Below are 24480 nucleotides of genomic sequence, written 5' to 3' on the forward strand. Positions count from 1 at the left end.
GGACTTACAAGAGGCCAATGAATCAGATACTTCCTCTGACACTGGCCTGTGTTCTCCCTCTGGTCCTTCTGCAAAAGAGACAGCCTCATTTGCTGTAGTCATCAGGTAAACAGCTAAAATTCTGGACTAACAGTTGCTATCTCCTGAGGTGAAAATCAATGTCCTCACTGAAGATTTGCAGCCTAGGCCGAACTCTTCTGAACCTTTGCTGCCTCGCAACACAGTCCTGATTGATACCTGGACTAAACCTTGTTCCTGACCACCTGTAAGTAGACAGGTTGCACAGCACCAAAGACTTGCTCTGGGTAATCTTGGATTCTTGACACAACACCCTACTCTTTAGAGCCTGATTGTTCATGATCTGCTATCAGAATTAATCCCCACTCACACCTTATGTCCTCCTGTACTGATAGAGAGTCAAAGAAAATTGAGGCATTTGGGTAACAGATGTTCTACTTGGCTAGTTTCGCCCTCTGATCAGTCAAAATGAGCTACTTGCTTGGACCAGATTCCATTCAGATTTTGGAGGAGACTGAAAAATATCTACAGTGGTGGCTTCTAGCTGCAATGGCCAGGCAGCAGACCCATAACCTACCCCACCAAGAGCTGACAGTGGTGAATGATGTATCACTGCTAGGTCTGGGAAGTCATCCAGTAGAGGTGGAGTTTAGATGACTCGGGTCTCTGGCGGAGACCCTTCTCCACATCAGTCTGTTAGAGTTGTGGGCCATTGACTGGTGATGAAAGCATTCCTGCTTTTCACCAAGGGGAGGCTGATTCAAATCCTCGAAGACAACACCACTGTCATGTGGTATTGCAACAAACAGGGTGGAGTAGGGTCCTGTTCCCTGTGCAAGGAGATCCTGTACCTCTGGAACAACTTGAATCATCCGGCCATTACCCTGAACATGCACTACCTGCCTGTTGTGATCATAAAACACAAAAGAGGATGAACTCAGCAAGAAATGCCTTCCAGATCATGAATGGGAGATGCCTACAGATGTGGCGCAGGTCATCTTCCATCAATGGAGAAAGCACTGGCTTTATCTCTTCACCATCACTTGACAGTGAGCCATGCCAGCACTTTTGTATGCTGGCATTCCCAAGATAGATCTCTCTCTGGGACTCATTCGAACTACAGTGGAGCATGGACTCCTGTATGCCCCCCCACTATCTGTCCTGCCTCAAGTTCTGAAGAAGATCAAGAACAACCAGGCACAAGTCATCCTAGTGGTTTTGGATTTGGCCCGGATAGTGAGTTACCCAGTACTTCTGTGCGTAAGCATCTAGCCTCTTCGGTAGGATCTTCTGTTACAGCAGCATAGCAGGTTTTTGCACCCAGGCCTGTGCAGTCTACACATCTATGCATGAAGACTGAGCAATGGCAGTTGACTGCATTTGTTCTTAATCCTGAAGTAGTGAATGTGATCCTTTCGGCCAGATATCCTTTGAGGAAATCATTGGGCTCTTCTGTGGCTTGGTATGGTGCCTATAATATGGTCCAATTGCAGGCCATACGGTCAGGATTTATTGTTGTTTATTTTGTATTTGGACAGCAAGACTTGCAGTCCCAGTTATGGGTTATTGGTTATTTGTCAACCCCTTTGGCTTTTGCACTCTTACTGACCAAGCCATACATGTTCAAATCATCTGTTGTAAAGCAATTTCTTAGAGGTCTACTTCATATGTTTCCTCCCAAACCCTTCATGATCCCACAGTTGAATCTTAATTTAGTTCTTACTTTACTTATGTGCACCTGTTTTGAGCAGATGAACAGCTGCCTTTTATGCCTCCCGACTCTAAAGACCATCTGTCTTGTTATGATAACTTCAACTCATTACAAGAGTGAGCATCAGGCGCTTTCAGTCCAGCTGCATTTCACCACCTTCTTTCTTGACAAACTGGTGCTTAGGACTAAAGTAGCCTTCTCAAATGTTGTGACTCCCTTTCCTGTCAAACAGCCAATCACTCACCCAATGTTTTATGCTCCACCTCACCCCTCAAAAGATGAAGAGCTATTCCATCTTTTGGACCCCAAAAGAGCGCTGAGTTTGTACATCGATCACCCAAAGACCATCTGGAAGACAATCCCTTTGTAGGGTTCTCTGGGACACAGAAATACCAGGCAAGTAGAAAAGGACTTTATCCAAATGTATAGTCATCTGCTTTAAGTTCTACCATGAACTGGTCAAGAAGCAGCCTCAAGAGGGACTGAGGACCCATTCCAACAGTGCTATTTGTCAGGCCACAACGTGGGCATCAGTGAACATGTCTACAAAGCACTACTGCCCTGACATTAATTCTTGATTGGTTTGGGTTTTATTTTGTACTCTGTTAAGGGCAGGAAAGTATTTATGGGGTCACCTTTCTAATGAATTTCTAATGAATATCTAATGAATTTGTCAAGAAGTAGAGATAAACTTGTTTAGTACCTTATTATAATGGAATGCTATGTTTCATCCAAGAGAGGTGTTTTTGGTAATACCATTCTATCAATTTAAGGTGATTAGTATGTTGATGAATGCTTTGTAATTATTCACCGTAAAATTCAATTTTATTGAAAGGATATACTTTCTAACTTTTCATTAGAAGTGTTTTATTTAGATAATTAAATGTATACTGTGACTTTTTCATGTACAGATCACTGTCTAGTTATGTTTTTTCTTGATATGTTTTGTTTGGATCTGATATTAAAAAAGTACAGTTGAGCGAAGTTAGGCTCAAATCTTGTATAATAATAAATAAATACTGACTTGCTAGGTCTGATTGTAAGGGCTTTTTGTTCTTCGGTCCTGCAGGAGATTGAAGTCTGACCCGTCCCACAAACCCACCATCTGGAGACATACAATGCTGGTATTATTTTCTCTAAAGGTGAGGAGCTTACAGCTAGAAATATCCATCAAAAGAACAGGTTACCTTTCTTCGGTAGCACTCTTTCAAGTAGATACTCTAACTGCAGACTCCTTAGTGCCATCCCGCCTTGCCTTTTTAAGAAATGGTCTATTTTCCCTCTGGAAAGGTCCCAAATTCGGAATCTGCAAAGTGGCATATATAACTGTTTTTTGGGCTCTGTGTCCAAAGCTCCGGAGAGTGTCAAGACAGAAGCTGGTTTCAGGGCAGTTGGGTGGCACTTATATGTGTCTCCAGCTGTCGCAGCTGGGGCATAATGGGTCGATGTGCAGCTGCAAGACACCACCTACTGGTGTGCAGGGTCAAACTGAAAAAAAAATTCCAGAACCAGTCTGGCACCTGCGGATATTCTAAAGTTGGGGAATCTGCAGTTAGAGTATCCACCAGAGTGTTGCCAAAAGTAAGTAACTTGTTCATCTGGTTTGTGCCGTCTGTCTTCCTACTGTTGAAGGGCACTGAACAACAAATGATTGGTTATTGATTACCAGAACCTGCACTATAGTACAGGCTGTTTCCCAGAGACTTGCTCCTTGGGTGTTTATATTCGAAAAGTCCTAGATTACAACTACAGTGTGCCATCCTTCGTCTCATTTACCTTTTCAAGTCAACCCAGTACATTTTCCTGTGCAGATGAAATGTCACACACACCCTAACGTACTCCATGCACTTTTATAATGTTGCTCCCTGTCGGAGTTCTTGATTTCTCAATAGGGTGCATGACTCCGTGAGACAGTAGGGATCTACCAAAAGTGGCACTCCTCTTATCCTGGGTTATTCCCGTCCCCATGATTCTGCCATGACAAGCCTAAGACTTGGTGGCAACAAATCTGTAGTGGCAAATAAAGTACTTTTGTACCTTCCCACCAAAGTGGGGAGATTGCCTACAGTTGTGGTTAAATGTCTGTACTCTTTCATGACGTAGTCCTCTGATTTGCCACCTCTACATGGGAGATGTACCTGGGATTGAGTATAGACATAGGTGTTTTACCCCACCTTGGGTGTCTTCCTGTGCGTATGTAACCCACAGTTATAGGGTGCTTCATAGGTTTAGTGGTAGTCAGAATTCTGCTATGTCTCATTCCATGCATCTTCCCCTGCACTGATTTCCTTTTTACGCCACATCCCAGTAAAGGCCATTGTAATCCAAGTGTATTTGTGTGTGTTGATTTGTACCCTCTTCATTGGAACAGGAAGATTCCTTTGTGTAAACCTTCTCTGTATGAAGCCATTATCCAGCATGTCAGCATTCGGCCTGAGAGATGAGACATCTGAAGTGTCATCAACTGTTTTGGAAGTGTGGTGACTCATACCTTCCCAGCAGCCTCCATTGGTGGTGAGAAACTAGAGCATGCGACATTTGAGACCAGTGCTCTCTCAGAAATGCAAGAGGGTTTACATAAACCCCAGTTCTAGTGGCTAGCCTTGTGTCTATGAGGAGGCTATGTTTCTCCACATAAGATACTTCTATAATGCCTTTCAACTGCCAGTCTTCAATGGCAAGGGCTTTGTTTCTTTGGCTGAGTACGCTATTGAGGCTGACAGACTGGTAATGGGGAGCAAGACTTACCTGCATTACTTATAAAGCAGCTGGACCATGATATCACTGTTATACAATATCTACAGTTACAAGCTTGAAGGCAGCCACAGAATTACTAAGCTGGAAGTAAAATTGTCAAAGGGGACTGTTGGAACTGAAAAGTTGTCTGCATGGCAATGGGTGTGCACCCCTGCCCTGAGTGGCCCAACTGTACTGATGTCTGGATTCCCAGTACTGATCTGAGAAATGAATTATGTGTATGCCCCATGACATAGGCCTGTCTCGGACCAGGAGGGGTGCCCAAATTGCTACCCCATTGCAGTGACATGCTACTGCCTTTATCAGTAGTTAAGCAGCACAAGTGTAGTACCATGATTATTAGGAGTGAACAGGTCTTAACCTGTGTTACTGGAATGAGGTCTACAGGCTTGCTCATTCAGAGTTCCGCTGTTGCATAATTAACTCACCCCTTGGCCTACTTTGGGTTGCCCATGAGTGTCATATCTGTGCTGGGTGAATGTGTGCGTGGGAAGGACACACTCCAGCTATAATGCAGTACTGACAAGTGTGTGCATGGTAAATGCATGTCCTGGATGTATGTGTGCCTGTGAGTGGTAAAATACATGAAGGGTGTAGCGTGTACATACATACATGGTAAATGTATGCTGGGTGTACGTGTGCCTGTGATTGGTACACTGAAGGATACAGTACTGAGGTGTTAGAAATTGGCTCTCTAGTTGACAGAGACATACACCCTTGTCCCAGTAGGAACCACAATCCTAGTCAGCGTAAGTCACTACACAACCTAAATTAGCCTGTGCTTATTGTCTAGTAGCTTGGCACAGAGCAGGCAAGCTTAGCTTAGAAGGCAATGTGTTAAGTATTTGTGCAATAACTCATACAGTAACAGTTAAAACACCACAAAAAGTACTTCACATCTGTTTAGGAAAATCGGTAATATTTATCTGAATCAAAAAGACCAAATAAAAAAAAATCAAATATGCACAAGTCAAGATATTAATTTTTAAAGGTTTAAATGAGTCTCAATCCTTAAGAATCAGTGGTTGTACCCCTGTAACACACAGTACCGGGGCTGAGTCAAAAATAACGATGTACGAGGGCCACAGAGAAGGAAATGTGTTAAAAAATAAGGCACTGCATTGGATTTTCCGGCACAGCACAGACGATTTGTTGTTTCTTTCCATGCTGCATTGATTTCCAAGAGCGCAGCCTTTGTTCCTCACTGCGATGCAAGGATATTTTGACTCCGAGGGACAATTTGTTGAAAATCCTTAATGTGCTGGTAAGAAGAAGTAGGCGCTGCTTCGATCCGGTAGGTGATGCGGTGATTTTTCAGCTGTGAGGCAGGTGCTGCGTCAATTTCTGCAGACGTTGCATCAATTTTCCGACACACTGTGATTTTCTTCTCTTTGGTGAAATCTTTGTGGTCCTGAGACTTCATAACAGGAGGCAAGCTCAATCCAAGCCCTTGGAGAGCACTTGTGGGGGAAGGCAGCGTCCTTCCAGCAGAGTCAGGGGCCAGCAGGGCAACAAGCAGTCCTTCCAGCAAAGGAGTCGAAATAAGTCCTTTGGGCAGTCAGGCAGTCCCTCTGACAAAGTCCAGTTGTAGATCCAGAAGTGTCTGATTTGGTGGGGTTAGAGACCAATTATATATATCAAAGTGCCTTTGAATTGGAGAAAACTTCAAAGACTGGTTTTAAAATGCACAAGTTCCCCTTTCAACCCAGCCCTGTCTGCCAGGAGCTCTGTGGGGGTGAGGGCATTGTCAGTCCTTTGTGTGAGGGCAGGCCACTGGCTTTTGAAGTGTAAGATAAAGCCTCACCACCCTTCGTGCAAAGAGAAACCCATCTGTATGCAGATAAGTGCAGATACAGCAGAGAGTCCTGTGTTTATGGCTGTCTGGATGGAATGCACAAGGGGAGTTTTCAACCGGCACAGACCAGACGTGGATTGGAGACAGGCTGTATGGCACAAAAATGCTTACTTTCTAAATGTGGCATTTCTGAAATAGTAATGTAATTTCCAACGTCACCATTAAGTAGGATTTCTTACTACCATTCCAACCATAGAAATTGACAAGTCTATTCCACTCGGATCAGAAATTGCCACTTAAAAGCATAGAAGGGAATCTCTTATGATGGCCAATGAGAGGAGGAGGCTTCACAGTAGTGAAAAACTATTTTGGGAATTTTTCACTACCAGGACATGTAAAACTATAAGTACATGTCCTGCCTTCTACTTACATAGCACTCTGCCCTATGGGTTATCCAGGGTCTACCTTAGGGGTGACTTATGTGTAAGAAAAAGGGGAATGTAAGGCTTGGCAAGTACTTTTGAATGTCAAATCGAAGTGGTAGTGTAGCCTAGCAATGGCAGACCTAAGACCTGGTTAGGGGGCTACGTACGTGGGTGGCACAATCAGTGCTGCTTGCCCACCAGAAGCATTTAATTTACAGGCCCTAGGCACCACTACTGCACTTTACTAGGGACTTATAGGTAAATTAAGTATGCCAATTGGGTATGCGCCAATGTTACTATGTCTAGGGGAGAGACCACAAGCACTGGTCAACTGTGGTAAAGTGTGCAGAGTCCTAAAACCTGCAAAAAATGAGATCAGAAAGATGGAGGGAGGCAGGCAAGAAGTTGGGGGAAGACCACCCTACGGCTGTGCAAGAGAGTTTACATAAACCCCAGATCTAGTGACTAGCCTTGTGTCACTGAGGATGCTATGTTTCTCCACATTAGAAACTTCTATTATGCCTTTCAACTGCCAGTCTTCAATGTCGGGCCTATGAACCTTTGGCTGAGTCCTCTATTGAGGCTGACAGACTGGTAATGGGTAGCAAGACTTACCAGCATTACTTATAAAGCAGCTGGACCATGATAGTGCTCTTGTATGCAAAATCTGTAGTTAAAATCTTAAAGGCAGCCACAGAATTACTAAACTGGAAAGTAAAGTTGTCAAAGGGTCTGTTGTTACAGACCCTTTTGTTGGAACAGAAACGTTGTCTGCATGGTAATGGGTTTGCATCCCTGCCCTGAGTGCCCCAACCGCACTGGATCCCTAATGCTGAACTGAGACACGGATTATGTGTATGCCCCATGACATAGGCCTGTTTCACGGATTGCTGTCGGGTTTGACTGGGAGGGGCGCCCAAATAGCTACCCCCATTGTGGTGAAATGCTACTGCCTTTACCAGTAGTTACAAGAAAAGAAACAATAGCCAACACTGTAATTACTTAAACATATAATTTAAAGTGAGAAAGCATAATTAATTGACTCAAACATATTAAAATTATTTTTCATATACCAAGAAAAACGTACTAATTATATCAACATTTTTGTCATAAACACAAAGACAAAAGCACAGATTGGTCAGTTGCTACATACACAACTTGGTACTACACAGGAAATATGAAAACAACCAAAAATAAAAAATATTGAAGACAAACATTCACAAACCAATATTATAGCAAACAATCCAGCTTCTGCCACAATGTTGATAAATGCAAGGAACCAGATTTGATATCTGGATTTTTTTGGGGGTTCCACCTTAAGAGAGCTTGGAGGCACTGTTATATCATCATTATACTAGTGCTCTAAAGGATGACGTACATCACGAGATTGTGCTTGAAATTCTTCCTGAAAGCCTAAACTTCTTTAATAGCACTTTCCACCTTTTCTCAACTGTCGGGTTGCCCATGAGTCTCATATCTGCGCTGGGTGTGTGTGTGCCTGAGAAGGACACACTCCAGCCATATTGCGGTACTGATGAGTGCGTGCATGGTAAATGCATATGCTGGATGTACGTGTGGCTGTGAATGGTACAATACATGAAGGGAACAGCACTATACAGTACGTACATGGTAAATGTATGTGCAGGGTGTATGTGTGCTTAATAGTGGCACACTTCATGAAGGATACAATACTGTGGCATATGTGTAAATTAGATGCATATACTGCATGTGTTCTGTGAATGGCACAAAACATAGTAGATTATGGGTTCCATTTTGGAAGACCCAGGCCTACATGGTAAAAAATGAGGAGGTAGAGGGATCAGATATCACAAGGAAGGGGCCTGGGCACATCTCAATAAAGAGATAGGGCTGAGAAGGGAATCATAAAGAGTAAGGCTAAGGCCCTGGGCTAACCTTTTGATACATATATTAGTGTAGCTGACATCCTGGTGTGAACTCTAGGCACTCATATAGCTTGTGTTGTAGGGCTATTCACTTTGGAGTGACACCTGCTGTGACAGACTGGTTTCAAGGGTAAGAGAGGGCAGAGAAGCGGGCACTTCAAAGGAAACTAGCCCCCAACATAAACTTCAAAGACTCAGCCTCTAAATCACATTTGGTGTCTGGAAATGGATTAGAAGAAGGGGAGTTTGAGACCCCAAAAATTGTAACTGTCAAGCAGCCAGTCTGGCTATGTGAGGATGATAAGCTTTATAAGACTTCTGCCGGTGACTAGAATTAGGGGCCAAAGCCTGATAGACTCCCTGCTGGTTGAGGGGACATCACCCAGGGAATCCAAGACCACCTGCCTGGAGCACCAGCCCCTGTCTGCTTGCCAAGACCAGTGTGCTCTGTAAAGCAAAGGGAGAGCATTGGGAGGGAGCAAGGCCCAGTGGGGAATCCTATTGTGGATTCCCTGTGCTAGATGTGAGGAACGGCTGTTGCACTGATTGGGTCATTGACCATATGTAGGACGAAGTTGGTGACCCTTGCTTGTCAGGGGAGGCCCACCGTGAAGTGAGCCATGGATATCTCTGTACCAATTTAGCCAGAACCCATGTTTACTGAGCAATTGGCAACCCTGTATTCCTAGATGAGCTGCTGCTTATGGAACTACCATTATCGCTGTGCCGGCATCTGTTGTGCCGTTAAGGTTCGTGCCTGTGTGTAGCAGAGGTACAGTGACCCAGTATGCCAGAGGGGATCACCAGAACTAGCAAGAAGTGCTGAAGAGGTATTTGGCCTAGTTGCTCGAAATCCATAGTAGATTGGGCCCAGGGACATCAGGAGTAAAAGGCCTTCACCCCCACGGTTGGGCCCAGTAGCTTCTGCTTGCCCTGTGGCCCTCTGAAAGGCATTCTGACAGGTATCTGTCAGCAGATGGGTCATACCTTGTGTAAAGCTGTTGGTTTGTATGTCACATGTCTGGGACATCAGTGTCATTTCAACATTGGGAGTCTTGACAGGCCCAATAGGGATGAAGATATTTAACCAATTTAGGGTGGCTCCTGATTTAGGAGAAGGGTAGAAGTACTGATACCTACAATTACATTATGCATTGGAGTACTTTATAGTGATTACAAGACACTACTTGAGTTCTCTCCACTGAAAAATAGGATTCTATCTGAGGAACTTGCTAAGTGGAAGATATCCTATATCTAAAATGTGTTGACTGACTGTCTGTGTTGCCTTAGCCAGAACTGGTAGAACGACATGAAGAAATAAACTGGGATTACCCACACTCATGCCCCTGTGGTGGGGGCAGGGTAGCTATAAAATCTAGCATTTCCCTTTTACAGCTCAGGACCTCCTTGGGGCCTACTAAATAATACTGGAATTTGCACAATATGTCTCACCACTACCTGGACCTGCCTGTGGTATAAGAAAGATGACAGCACCTTCCTTCATACCTTATAGCTATGTATCAATATCTAGGTCTTCTGTAACGAATATAGACAACACTGTCCTCCGTGTTAGCGGAAATTATGTCCGTCATGCCACATATTGCTGGTCTGGAATAATTGGGTGACTTGTAGTTTCCCAGACAGTCTATGTCCACGGATCTACTGCTGGTGAGGTGAGATACAGCTTGGGTTAAAGTCAGGATACCTAGAATTCATAATGAATAGTGCTAGTGGTGAACCCATCACAGTTTAACAGGATTAATGCTCATGACTTTTTATTTCTAGACTGGGTGACTGGGGCTGGTGCTTGAGAATGGGCCATACTTGCTGTGTGATATATTTTGCTCTTGTTCCCATTGTGCTGTTCAATGCGTCAGATGAGGACTAGAGGGTTTACTTTTTTCTTTGGGATTGCCAACTTCATCATTAGTAGCAAGATAATGTACATATCGAAGATGCTGTTCAAACAACCCTTTTCATTGGAACTCTGTGTGACAAGGAAGTCTATGAAAACTCTGAACTCTAATATATTCCAGTGAGTTACTCACTTAGCTTGCCTTCACACTTCATAACTCATACCCTTCAGCACAGTGACCTTAAACGTGGCAATAGGTCATCCAGCAATAAAGAAATTCCTTGGAATGGTTTCACGGCCTCAGGAATGTAAAAAGTGCACAAATAAGGGAACCAGGAAAGTCATTCATTTTCCTCTAAAAACCCTGATAAGTCTGAACTCAAATTCAGTGGAGAATTGTTCTTGGACAAGAGCATGCTGCCAGACTCTGGCACAGTCAGGGGGTGGTGTGACGGAACTTTAGAGGGGTCCCCCTCCAAATTAAATTGGAGCCCTCCTACCCCCATCCCGGATCCAGGCAGGTGATCTTAGGCCAAAGGGGCTAGACCCAGTCAGTGTACTGTGCTAAGGGGCTCCTTGGAGCTCACAACCTCACCCCCGCATTGCAGGATCTAATGAGGGGCTAATGTTATGCCAGTGAGTGAGGTCCTAGTTGATGCACTATTTTCCACATGTTATACACAAAGGGGGTCATTCCGACCCTGGCGGTAAAATCCGCCAGGGCCGGGGACCGCGGATGCACCGCCAACAGGCTGGCGGTGCATCCCTGGGCATTCTGACCGCGGCGGTACAGCCGCGGTCAGAAACGGGAAACCGGCGGTGTACCGCCGGTTTCCCGCTGCCCTGGGGAATCCTCAAGCTGCGCCGCCATGGGGATTCCGACACCCCTTACCGCCATCCTGTTCCTGGCGGCCACAACCGCCAGGAACAGGATGGCGGTAAGGGGTGTCGTGGGGCCCCCGTAACAGGGCCCCACCAAGATTTTCAGTGTCTGCCATGCAGACACTGAAAATCGCGACGGGTGCAACTGCACCCGTCGCACCCTTTCCACTCCGCCGGCTCCATTCGGAGCCGGCATCCTCGTGGAAGGGGGTTTCCCGCTGGGCGGGCGGGTGGCCTTCTGGCGGTCGCCCGCCCAGCGGGAAACTCAGAATAACCGCGGCGGTCTTCTGACCGCGCAGCGGTATTCTGGCGGCTCCCGCCGGCCCTGCGGTTACCGCGGCCGGCGGGAGTCAGAATGACCCCCAAAATCTTTTGGGAATGATGTTGGTTGCAAGAGAGGTCCAGTTAACACAAAGGAGTGTAGTTTTATGTGTTATAGACCAGGACCCTGGCCTGTACAGCTTTTGAAGATAATGCCTGGCTTATCAGGAAGGCCATACAATACCTGTCAATCTCTGATTAGATTGTGGCTTTAAAAAATGAATCGAGCGCAAGCAGGTCTCTGTATCTGTGACCTCACATCCTTATCTGTTGACCTCTGACTTGCGCTGGTGCTTCCCATGTTAAAACTGCATCACTAATGGATTTAGGTTATAAGATTGGTCATTTATAAAAAGCAGTCGCTCAAGTAATGGATTGAGGGCTCGATGCGCCCCCCACCCGGCAGTCTGCCACTTGCTTCCTGTCACAGTCCTTGTTAGCAAATCAGAGCCGTGTAGCCAGAGCCGCAGGAAGTGGCAGAAGCAATTAAAGGCTCCAGTCTCTCCGCACACTGCGTGGTTACCATAGTATCCTCGTCCTCGGCCCGCACCGGTGATGTCAGTAGTCGTACCGGGGTGACTGGAAGCGCGCTCCGTGAAAATGCGTCACGCCTTGTTAAAGATCATACGCCCCTCTCCACACGCAGGACCCACCGACTGGTTTCACATATTGCAATGCCTGCGAGCGGCGGGGCTCGTTTGCTTGGCGTTTCGAGGGTTTTCAGATGTCCTTGGACTGTAATAAGAAAGAAGCAGTTCCATGTGTTAGATGCTACTGTATTTACAGTTTCTACCAGCTAATGTTTGGCTGCGAGCTTCCAATATGAATTTACGAAGGCATTTGAATTTAATTTCTGTAATCCTGCTTGCGTGTAATTGAGAAAAGGGAAAGTTGTGTGCTTTTAACTAGTCAAAGGGTTGAATAGGAAATGACCATCTTTCTTCATTCTGATCAGCCTTGGTATTGCATATCTCTGCTACCATTTCGAACAGTGCTTTTTGAAATGCGACAGCTTAACTAAAATAAATATTGGCGAACTACTAGGTCTCTTTTTTTAAAAGCAACGTAGGCCTATTAGTTTTGCCAATGCTTTTTGCCGATGATGTTCCACTCAGGAAAAAAGAAAAAAACAATGGTAATACTCATGCCTACATGCATCATGCAGCCACAACATAAGACGGGCAACATTTTTTTTTATTGACCGTTTCTAGATGGTGGACGCCTGTCTTGGATCAGTAAATAAAGCAAAATGAAAACAAAAAGGATGTAAAAGTGCCCAGTTAAGAAGGGAGCAGAGTATGGGCAGAGGAGCATCGCCCCCCTGCAAAACCTTTTAAAGAAAACGATTTCAAACGTTGTTTATTAATGTTTTGTTTAAAAGGGGCGGGGCCACGGGGGTGACGTGCACTGAGGGGGAGTGCCCCCCCTTAGAGTGCATGTGTGTTTGGCCGGCCGCCTCGGGACGGCCAAACACACATGCTCTGTAGGCTATGCGGCCCCCTCACGCATCCTTCTTGCCCCTTCCATGGCCCGCGAGCCGCTACTGGAAAGGAGCAGACCAGCAACTGGCAGGCCATTGAAGGAAAAGACTGTGAAAAAGACTGGGATGGGTAGGGGCGGGAAAAGCACAGATAGGCTGAACAGGTGTCCTTTATACAACAGGACAGTTTCAGTTTTTCACCATCTCGCCGGAAGATTTCAGTACATTTAGAACATGTTTGGAGGAGAGAGAGTCATGGAACACAGATGAAGGTACATTTTTATGTGTTGTAGTTGTACTAAAGTACCATCTTGCCTGGCATGTTACCCCCATTTTTACATATATGTAAGTTCGTTTTTGCCTGTCTCACTGGGAACCTGCTAGCCACGACCCCAGTGCTCATAGTTTGTGGCCTGAATGTGTGTACCTGTGTAGTGACTAACTGTGTCACTGAGGCTCTGCTAACCAGAACCTCAGTGCTTATGCTCTCTCTGCCTTTAAAATTGTCACTATAGGCTAGTGACCATGTTTACCAATTCTAATTGGCACACTGGAACACCCTTATAATTCCCTAGTATATGGTACTGAGGTACCCAGGATATTGGGATTCCAGGAGATCCCTATGGGCTGCAGCATTTCTTTTACCACCCATAGGGAACTCAGACAAATCTTATACAGGACTGCCACTGCAGCCTGAGTGAAATAACGCAAATGTTATTTCACAGCCATTTTCACTGCACTTAAGTAACTTATAAGTCACCTATATGTCTAGCCTTCACTTGCTGAAGGTTAGGTGTAAAGTTACTAAGTGTGAGGGCACCCTTGCACTAGCAAAGGTGCCCCCACATAGTTCAGGGCCATTTCCCCGGACTTTGTGAGTGCGGGGACACCATTACACACGTGCACTACATATAGGTCAATATCTATATGTAGCTTCACAATGGTAGCTCTGAATATGGCCATGTAACATGTCTAAGATCATGGAATTGTCCCCCCATGCCAAATCTGGTATTGGGGTCCCAATCCCATGCATCCCCGGGGCTCCACTATGGACCCCTGGTACTGCCAAACCAGCTTTCTGGGGTTTTCTCTGCAGCTACCGCTGCTGCCAACCAACAGACAGGGTTCTGCCCTCCTGGGGTCTGGACAGCCCAGTCCAGGGAAAGCAGAACAAAGAATTTCTTCTGAGAGAGGGTGTTACACCCTCTCCCTTTGGAAATAGGTTAAGGGCTGGGGAGGAGTAGCCCCCCCAGCCTCTGGAAATGCTTTGAAGGGCACAGATGGTGCCCTCCTTGCATAAGCCAGTCTACACCTGTTCAGAGAACCCCCAGTCCCTGATCTGGCACGAAACTGGAAAAGGAAAGGGAAGTGACTACTCCCCTGTCAATCACCACCCCAGGGGTGGTGCCCAGAGCTCCTCCAGTGTGTCCCAGACCTCTGCCATCTTGGATCCAGAGGTGTGAGGGCACTCTGGAGGCCTCTGAGTGGCCAGTGCCAGCAGGTGACGTCAGAGACCCCTCCTGATAGGTGCTTACCTCACTAGGTGGCCAATCCTCCTCTGAGGGCTATTTATGGTCTCTCCTGTGGGCTTTTCCTCAGATAACGACTTGCAAGAATTCACCAGAGTTCCTCTGCATCTCCCTCTTCGACTTCTGCCAAGGATCAACCGCTGACTGCTCCAGGACACCTTCAAAACTGCAACAAAGTAGCAAGAAGACTATCAGCAACATTGTAGCGCCTAATCCTGCTGGCTTTCTTGACTGTTTCCTGGTGGTGCATGCTCTGGGGGCTGTCTGCCTTCATCCTGCACTGGAAGCCACAAATAAATCTACAGTGGGTTGATGGAATCTTCCCCCTGCTCCAGCAGGCACCAAACTTCAGCATCAACGGTACTCTAGGACTCCTCTCATCCTGACGAGCGAGGCCCCTGGAACACAGGTGGTGGACCCAAGTGACCCAGACTGTCCAGTGGTCCAACTGTCCAAATTTGGAGGAGGTAAGTCCTTGCCTCCCCTCTCCAGACAGTAATCCTGTGCACCACGTGAACTGCAGCTGCTAGGGCTCCTGAGTGCATTTCCACGGAATCCTTCATACCCAGCCAATCCCAGGTCCCCAACACTCCATGCTGCATTGCTCAACTCTCTGAGTTGACCTCCGGCTTCATGTGACCCTCTTTTGTAGTGTTGGAACGACCGCCGTGCTCAGTCTTCTTGAACCTGTGTTCAAGGACTTCTGTGGGTGCTGCCTTCTTGTGCATGGGCTCTCTATGTTGCTGAGGGCTGCCTCTGTCTCCTCTTCCAAGTGGAGACATTCTGGTCCTTCCTGGGCCCGGGCAGCACCCTTTTTCTTCAACCGCGACCTTTGCAGCTAGCAAGGCTTGTTTGCGGTCCTTTGCCAAAGAAACAACTCTGCATCCTCCAGCACTCCGTGGGACATCCTCTGCACGAAGGAGAAGTTCCTAGCACCTTGCGTTGTTGCAGAATCTTCAGCTTCTTCCATCCGGAGGCAGCCATTTTGCACCTTCATCCGGGGTTTAGTGGGCTCCTGCCCCCCCTGGAAACTTTCACGGCTCTTGGACTTGGTCCCCGTTCTTTGCAGGTCCTCAGGTCCAGTAATCCGTCTTCAGTGCTTTGCAGTCTGTTGTGGTCTTTGCAAAATCCTCTATCACAAGTTTAGTGTGTTTCTGGGGAAGTAGTAGCACTTTACTCCTACTTTTCAGGGTCTTGGGTGGGGTATCTTGGACACACTTAGGGGGTCATTCTGACCCCGGCGGTCTCAGACCGCCGGGGCCAGGGTCGGCGGGAGCACCGCCGACAGACCGGCGGTGCCCCGCAGGGCATTCTGACCGCAGCGCTTTGGCCGCGGTCAGTGCAGGAAAACCGGCGGTCTCCCGCCGGTTTTCCGCTGCCCGTCAGAATCCTCCAAGGCGGCGCAGCATGCTGCGCCGCCTTGGGGATTCTGACACCCCCTACCGCCATCCTGTTCCTGGCGGTTCGCCCGCCAGGAACAGGATGGCGGTAGGGGGTGTCGCGGGGCCCCTGGGGGCCCCTGCAGTGCCAATGGCATGGGCACTGCAGGGGCCCCCGTAAGAGGGCCCCACTTGTATTTCACTGTCTGCATAGCAGACAGTGAAATACGCGACGGGTGCAGTAGCACCCGTCGCACCTTCCCACTCCTCGTGGGAAGGTCGTTTTCCCCTGGGCTGGCGGGCGGCCTTTTGAAGGCCGCCCGCCAGCCCAGGGGAAAACTCAAAATACCCGCCGCGGTCTTCCGACCGCGGTACGGTATTTTGGCGGCTCCCGCCGGGCGCGCGGTGACCGCGCCCGGCGGGAGTCAGAATGACCCCCTTAGTGTTGTCTTACACTCCCAGCGACCCTCTACACACTACACTAGCCTAGAGGTCCATTTGTGGTTCACATTCCACTTTCTTAGTATATGGTTTGTGTTGCACCTAGGCCTATTGCATCCTACTGTATTCTACAGTGTTTGCACTACTTTCTGACTATTTTACTTACCTGATTTTGGTTTGTGTGTATATTTTGTGTATTTTACTTACCTCCTAAGGGAGTATATCCTCTGAGATATTTTTGGCACATTGTCACTAAATTAAAGTACCTTTATTTTTAGTAACACTGAGTATCGTCTTTCTTATGATATAGTACCTATATGATATAAGTGGTATAGTAGGAGCTTTGCATGTCTCCTAGCTCAACCTAAGCTGCTCTGCTATAGCTACCTATATCAGCCTTAGCTGCTAGAACACTACTAATCTACTAATAAGGGATAACTGGACCTGGCACAGGGTGTAAGTACCATCAGGTACCTACTATAAGCCAGGCCAGCCTCCTACAGTAGTGCAGGATAAGTTAGCATCCTTCATGAGAATGCAATTTATTTAACAGAGATGATGCTGTGTTAAAATCTTTGACTTGGTCAATCTTCGTTATGCTCGTTTATGTTCCAAATATAGGGTCGTATGTACAAACACTTTTTCTCATGGACTCAGAACGGGTAAAACTCTTTGATACATCTGGCCCTAAGTCATTTAATTTTATTTGCTCTTGCGAAGCAATTGTAAGTAATTACGTGACGACGTGTTCTGCTACCTGCATAAATAATGAAAGAAATATAATGTAATTGTAATGTTTACACTTAAAATTGATAAAAAAGAAGATACGATGATTAAGCTCCCGATAAATTAATTAGCAGGCCAATGTTTACTGTCAGTGTAAGGAGGAAATTCGGAGGTGGGTTCATCAGAATGACAGAAAAAAAGAGTGTCAAATGGTGAGCTAATACTCAACTGAAGGTACCAATGAGGTCCAGAGGGCTGTAAAATAATGAATGGAAGGGAGATTGACTTATGTTGAGCTTACTAAACAAGTAGTTGCAATGCAACGTGTCTCGCATTTGATCGAGTTAGAGCTGTTAGCATTGTAAACTCCTAACCGGACCTATCTTGCCACATAATTTGAAAAAAAAGAATGAGCTTGAGTGCACTATGTAAAACCCAACGCGATCGTGCTGAAATTGAAAAACAAAAAAACAAGCGCGATCGCACTATGTAAAACCCAGCACAATCGCGCTGCGTGGAAAATCAAAAGTTAAAGTAGTGAAGAAACTAGGCTGAAAACATAGAGCCTCCTATGTTTTCAGTAGTTGGTCGGTGCGCTTGAGGAGGGCTAAACACCGTAAAAGGTATGATGTATGCATGCCTTTCACTAATGAAATCAAGCAGATTTTAAAAGGCAAGCACACTGACCAATGAAAGTGACAGGCGTGACATGGGTGTCCTTAAAAGCCCAAAGAGAGATTACAACAGGGAAGCGCTCAGCCCTAAAATGGAATCCTACTGGAACGGCAGGCCCTGAGACAGTGGAAACGCAATACCCTGAAGTGCAACATATACATTTGCTCTTTATAGTATTTTAACTGACAATTTATTTGCCATCCTAATTTGCTCTGTACTATGTAAATCTGCTACAGAAATACAAAAGTTAAAGTAACGTTATAGTTAGGTGTTGAAATGAGATAATAAACATTTAAGCACTGAAAGCCCCCTGAAATTCACTGGTTATAGTTTAGTGAACTAACTAAAACTTGTGTCCATGCTATGCACTACTTATGACCTCACATATTACATAACTCGCAATATGTTAAATTACATCATTGATGACATCACTGTTGAGACCGATGAATCCTTCATTTGTGTGCAGTGGGGGTTGACCACAGGGCCTGCGCCCAGTGGCTGCCCTTGACCTTCGATCCAAATGACTGAGATTAACTTGCATCCTAGGCAGCTCTTTAGATGAAAAGAGGAAGTTTATTACTAGCAATTACCTTATACAGGTGTTCACCATTGCTGTCAGCATATTTACTGGAATTAGAAATGCCTGCTCAAATGTGTGTTTGTTTTGAAAAACTTATGGAAGCAATAAAGCTGTTTAAAAAATCATATTAACAAACACTCTAGGACCTGAAGTGATTCACAGAAAGACCAGTGGACACCATTTAAAAAAGAGCCCCATTCTAGGTAAACTCTAAATTAAGTCCATAACGACTCACTTATGTAATTCAAGCAGCCACTCAGAACTTCAAGTCACCACCCTTGGTGTATCCACTCAGACTCTGGGAACCTATCTGTGCATTGTGTACAACACATAACTCATACCCCACCCAAATGGGTGATTGGAATGTTACACCCTCAGGGACCTCCAGAAAGCCCTCGAGTATAGAGTGACACGGACATGTGGGCGAAAGCAGGGCTGTAACCCTCTGTTGAACTCTCCATGAAACATAAAGACTGCAGCCTTCTCTTCACTTCCTCTACATACAAGCTGTCTAAAATGCATTCTTCACACTGTTTCACTAAATATGGATGTATTTGTGGTATTTCTGCTATTTCTGTTGCCCAAACCTAGCTAAAAGGCAGTGGAGTCCTGTGCGGGGTCTTTTCGTATTATATTTATTGTTTTTGTAGTGCCCCCAAAGATGCTGGGAAGCAAATCAGTAACACAAATGATGAAGTACTTGTTGCATAAGGACATATATGTCCTAGCAAAACAAAAACATGTCACTGAAGTATGATGACATTCATTGTTGAAGCACTGTGCAATAACCACAATACGGACTGGATCGAGGGTATATAATAAGACTGGTGCTATAGCACATGACAGCAAGTTCACATGACCAAACACTGCAAACATTGGTCAAAATGCATGATAATTGCCAGCACTCAAACCCCTATGTCCTATGTTGCAGCTGGAAATTCAAAGTAAAACCTTCGTATAATGCGACCTGTCCAAGCACCGGCTTGACATGCACACCAGTGGTTACACATTTCATAACCATTATACCGGCGTGGCATTTACAGCCCTTGAAATGCATTTCCTTCACTGAAATATTGAATACGAGTACACAGTTCTAGATAGTTTAATTCCAGGTGACAATGGTTCAGTCTAACGATGCCCTCGGTAGCACACTCTGAGCATTTTCTGAGTATTACTGTGCATCATGCTGTCTTGTGTGTGATCCATTGAACTGACTGCTTCCTACCTACCTGACAGAGAAGCGCAAGTTCTAAAACCCTCTCCACTCAAAAGGCACCCAACACCTGACTTGCGTCTTACAGACTTCCAGAAGACCGTGGCCACGGTCTCCACTCTTCTAAAACCAGACCTTTCCTTGTGAAAGTTAACATACTCACCGGCCATGGTAGGCATGCACTTAGTAAAAACATGGAATGCGTGAAAATGATACAAAGTGAGTGCAAATACCCATTACCTTAATCAAGTTATCAAAGTTGAATTAGGCTTGCACTGCTTTTGGATACCTGACAGCTTAGTTACAACGAAATAAAAGATGGGTGTTTCAGTGGGTGTATCATGCTTAAGCTTCTGGTAGCTGGTGAGTAGGATCAGGAGGACCTACTATGCAGAGATCCCAAAGATCTCAAAGATAGTATAGTGAGTTAATCTATTTCCAGATCTTACGCGTACAGACCACGAGGAATGCAGAGTTTTCCTGAGAGTTTTCAGGCCTGTTCTCAGTGACCCCTAGGTTAATGTCCACATAATTCTGAACATGATTCGAGCAGCCACAGGCCCATGGGCAAGGGCAGTGCTGTTGGTGCATGGCCTTGAAATTTTGCATTGACTACTGGGATCTTAATGAGGTCACAAAAATCGGTGCCCCTAATTCCCTGGGTAGACAGGCTAGTGAACAAGCTAGGAACCGCAAAGTTCCTGGACACTTCTATTCCTACCAGTTACTAGTTAGAGATCACATATTCTCCTGCTGTAAAGATAAAAACGTTATTTGGCATGTCATTGAGACTATACAAGTGTTAAGTCATGCTGTTTGAGCTGAGGAACACCCCACCACATTTTAGTCGATGATGAACTGCATCCTCACTGGACTCTGGGATTTAGATGGCATAGCAGACTTTAGTGCTGACTGGTTGGCCATTTAAGGTGGTTATGCAGGCACAGCATGGAGCACAACTAATGATTACAGCAAGCAAGTGCCGACTGAGCAGAGCTCAGTGTTCTGCAATAGACACGAAGTAGGCTGAGGGAAGATCCAGTCTCTGCAGGCCAAAATCCAAGGTGTGTTGTACTAGGAGGTTCCCCAAACGTGTACCAAGGAGAGGGTCTTTCTATGACTCACCTGGTAGAAATTTTGCAGAGATTTATGGGATCATAGTTGCTCCATTGACTGCCTTGATTTCTAAGATAGCAGTCCAAGCAGGTAAAATTAACTTTCAACTATCAAGGGCCCTTTGGCATTCTGGAGAAGGCTCTGAGGAAAACACCTGTATAGTAGACACTTAAATTTGGTAACCCCTTCATAGTAAAGATAGATGCCACTGGCAAAGGTGTCAGCGCCATTTTGGTACAAAAAAAGACAAGGCAAAAGTGCATCCGTTGGCTTTTATCAGTTGTTTACCCCTCCGCAGAGAACAGAAACAGACAGCAATTAAAAAAAGAAGGGTGTACTGTAATTTGCTGTTAAAGATGTGTACTATAATTTAGGTGTTGAAGATATTATGCCCATACCTGTTTGGGACTACTTTTACTGTCCATCGTGAACATAAACTATTGCATTGTCTGATGGCTGTCAAAGGAGACGAACAGACATTGGTGAGAAGTTCTCTTTCCTTGCATTGAGTGGTCGTTGCTGTGGTACATAAACGCAGGGTTGTCTCATTGGAATGGTGATGGGTTTTTAGAAAATTTGTTTCATCCGACAACTGGTGTACTGTCTCGAAATCTGAATAGAGGATGGGATGTTATAGGGTCAAAGGTCCACGGTGCAGTACCCACATGACAGCCTGTTTCTGGTTTATACATTTGACAGACCAAGAATTTTTTCTGGTATAGGAGTCCCATGTCACCAGTTTCCTCTGGTGTACACGATTATGGTGTGTTGCTCACCATTAAAGTGCTGGTCTCTATTGTTGTTTTGGAGTCCATCCAGAGTGCTACTCCTTTTCGCATGGGTAAATATTGTTCCCATGCCCAGCACCAGTCTGTGCATCTGTTCTAGTAGTGATGACCAGGTCGTTTTGCTTGCACCTCACTGAAGGGACTGCCTAGTGATAAAACAATACATTAGGTCATAATTCAACTCTGCACCCCTTTGTGTATGTGTTGCATGTGCACATGATTGCTTGAGCATACTGGTATGGGGTTTGCAGTTTGGGCTGTCGTCATGTACATATGACCGCCTACGATGTATGGTGCTTCATAAAGTTAGTGTCAGATAGAGACAGCTGCTTACCTTTACCAGCATGTCACCGGTGCTGCTGCTTTCTGCATTAAATTACATTAGCTGAAAAGCCAATACTATTGACAGGTCGCCAGCATGATTTCTCAAAGTGGACCTTTTTTTGCTCTAGCTGAAACTACGAACTACTTCCGCCTGTCAAGGTGTGACCTGAGATAGAGCAATATTTGGACTTATCTTGTTTCCCTGGCTGGATGGCACATCTCTCCTAGGAAGATCTAGGCTGACCACCCTCCCCTACATCCAGTGTTTTTAAGCTGAAGGCCTAAGCTGTGTACTTGAAACACACGAGACAAAATGAGAGTTCACACCCCAGATGTTTGATATGGAGCTATAGCTACCTGACAGACAAATGCACTCTGGAAGGATAGGCCCCCCTCCAAATGCTTGGGCCTAACTTTGAATTGGACGTTTAGAAGTACTAACTGCCCCCAGGACTGGGTATAAGTTGTGCTTCTCACATCATCAGTGTTCACCTTTTTTCTTCCAGAACCGATTCACGCCAAGGACAAGACCAGAGGCAGCATACAGAGAAGGAAAAAGACTACCCCACGTGCTGAGAACCAGGCTTGCTCTGGCAGAGGCTGCCATGATCCCCCCCCCCTCCCCCCACCCCCCCACTATGACGACCTGGCGCTTCAGAATGTCAGAAATCTTGAACCCCTCTGAGAGTTTCCAAATCCTTCAACAGGACTTGAGATATCTACTCACTAGTACCCTAAAGAAAGCATGCCTTTGCTCTCGGCGAAATCCTAATATTAAATGCTTATGTAATTGCAGCCAAGGATTTCCCTGCCCGTTCCTCCATAGCACAGAAGGTGACATAAACATATGTACTGAAATAAAGCGCAGTGAACCATGAGACCATATACATTCTTAAAGTTGCTGCGATTTTGCTAAATATTAATATGTCTTATTTTTTAAATAACAAATACCACTGCTTTTACTGTGATTGATACACGGGGTACCCGAGCTAAACATTCTACCTCCAAACTAACCTCCAAGATTAACACTTAACTATTCGACCCACTATGCCTCTAAACTTCTAATAAAAAGGAGGCCTTAGGCCTTTGCATGAATATGCTGTGGTATCTGGTTTCAGCGTTGCCAGGGCGAGTGGCAGGCGAGTAAATTGCCTATCTGCCCTTGAACTGGGAAGGTACAAGATAACTGCCTTGAACAAGCATTGGCAAAGCCAATAGGTCGTGCCTATACAAGAGCTATTGGCTTTGGCATTGTGTTTTTATCATTTTGTACACCAGTGTGGTTACTGTTCAGCATGGCTAAAGGTTAGTGGCATGGAGTGCCAGATAGTTTAGTGTTGTACAGTGGGTTTGTTGGTGTGGAATGTAATAGAGTGGAACAGGGGATGTAGAGTATCAGAGGGTTGAGGGGAGTAGATTCAGTGGTTAAGTGTCAGAGAATGTCATTGACTGCAGTGTCATAGAGTGGAGTGACATATAGTGGAGTGGGGTGAGGTAGGTTGGAGTGGATTAAGGTAGTAGTGTGGATTGGATTGAAGTAGAGTGGGGTGAACTGGATTGGGGTAAAGTGGGGTGGATTGAATGGGGTCGATTTGATGGAGTGGGTAAGATTGGATTGGTGTGGGTGGATTGGATTGGAGTGATAGGACTGGGGTGGATTGGATTAGAGTTGGGTGGTTTAGAGTGGAGTGGGGTGGATTGCATGAGACTGGAGGGGGTTTGGACTGGAGTGGGGTGTGGTGAATTTTGGAGTGGGACAGAATGTATTGGATTGGAGTGGGGCAGATTGTTTTGGTTTGGATTGGGGAAGACGGTTTTGGATTGGACCATGGCAAAGTGTTTTAGATTGGAGTGGGCAGACTTTTTTGGATTGGAGTGGGGCAGAATGTTTTGGACTGGAGTGGGGCATATTGTTTTGGGTTGGAGTAGAGTAGATTGTTTTGGATTGGAGTCGGTCAGATTAGAGTGGGGCAGATTGTTTTGGATTGGGGCTGATTGACGTGGGGCAGATTGTTTTGAATTGGAGTGGGGCACACTTTTGGAATGGAGAACGGCAAATAGTTTTGAATTGGAGTGTGGCAGATTGTTTTGAATTGGAGTAGGGCAGATTGGAGTGAGATAGATTGTTTTACATTCGGGCAGACTGTTTTGGATTGGAGTGAGTAGACTGGAGTGGGGCAAATCAGAGTGGGGCAGAGTGTTATGGATTGGGGAAGACCAGAGTGGGGCAGATTGTTTTGAATTTGAGTATGGCAAATTGTTTTGGATTGGAGTGGGGCAGACTAGAGTGCAGCAGATTGTTCTGGATTTGAGTGCAACAGATTGTTCTGGATGCGAATTTGGCAGATTGTTATGGATTTGAGTGGGGCAGATTGTTTTGGGTTGGAGTGAAGTAGATTGTTTTGGATTGGTGTGGGGCAGATTGTTTTGGATTGGGGCCGATTGGATTGGAGTGGGGCAGATTTGTTTGGATTGGAGTGGGGCAGATTTGTTTGGATTGGAGTGGGGCAGATTTGTTTGGATTGGAGTGGGGCAGATTTGTTTGGATTGGAGTGGGGCAG

At 45.7% G+C, this 24480-nt stretch overlaps 1 protein-coding gene across 14 annotated transcripts in view; it reads left to right on the forward strand.

Annotated features, from left to right (window-relative positions):
- PAM (peptidylglycine alpha-amidating monooxygenase) overlaps nt 1-24480 on the forward strand; it is a 1007326-nt gene that overhangs the window by 97337 nt on the left and 885509 nt on the right. For 6 of the 14 annotated variants that reach the window (XM_069226162.1, XM_069226060.1, XM_069226139.1 and 3 more), the window contains one exon: nt 2799-2871. The exons of the other annotated variants lie outside the window; for them this stretch is intronic. The gene's annotated coding sequence lies outside the window, so the exon portion shown is untranslated. The remainder of the gene's footprint in view (nt 1-2798; nt 2872-24480) is intronic. 14 annotated transcript variants of the gene reach the window in all.

Source organism: Pleurodeles waltl, chromosome 1_1, assembly GCF_031143425.1.
Source record: "Pleurodeles waltl isolate 20211129_DDA chromosome 1_1, aPleWal1.hap1.20221129, whole genome shotgun sequence".
In the NCBI taxonomy this organism is placed as follows: Eukaryota; Metazoa; Chordata; class Amphibia; order Caudata; family Salamandridae; genus Pleurodeles; species Pleurodeles waltl.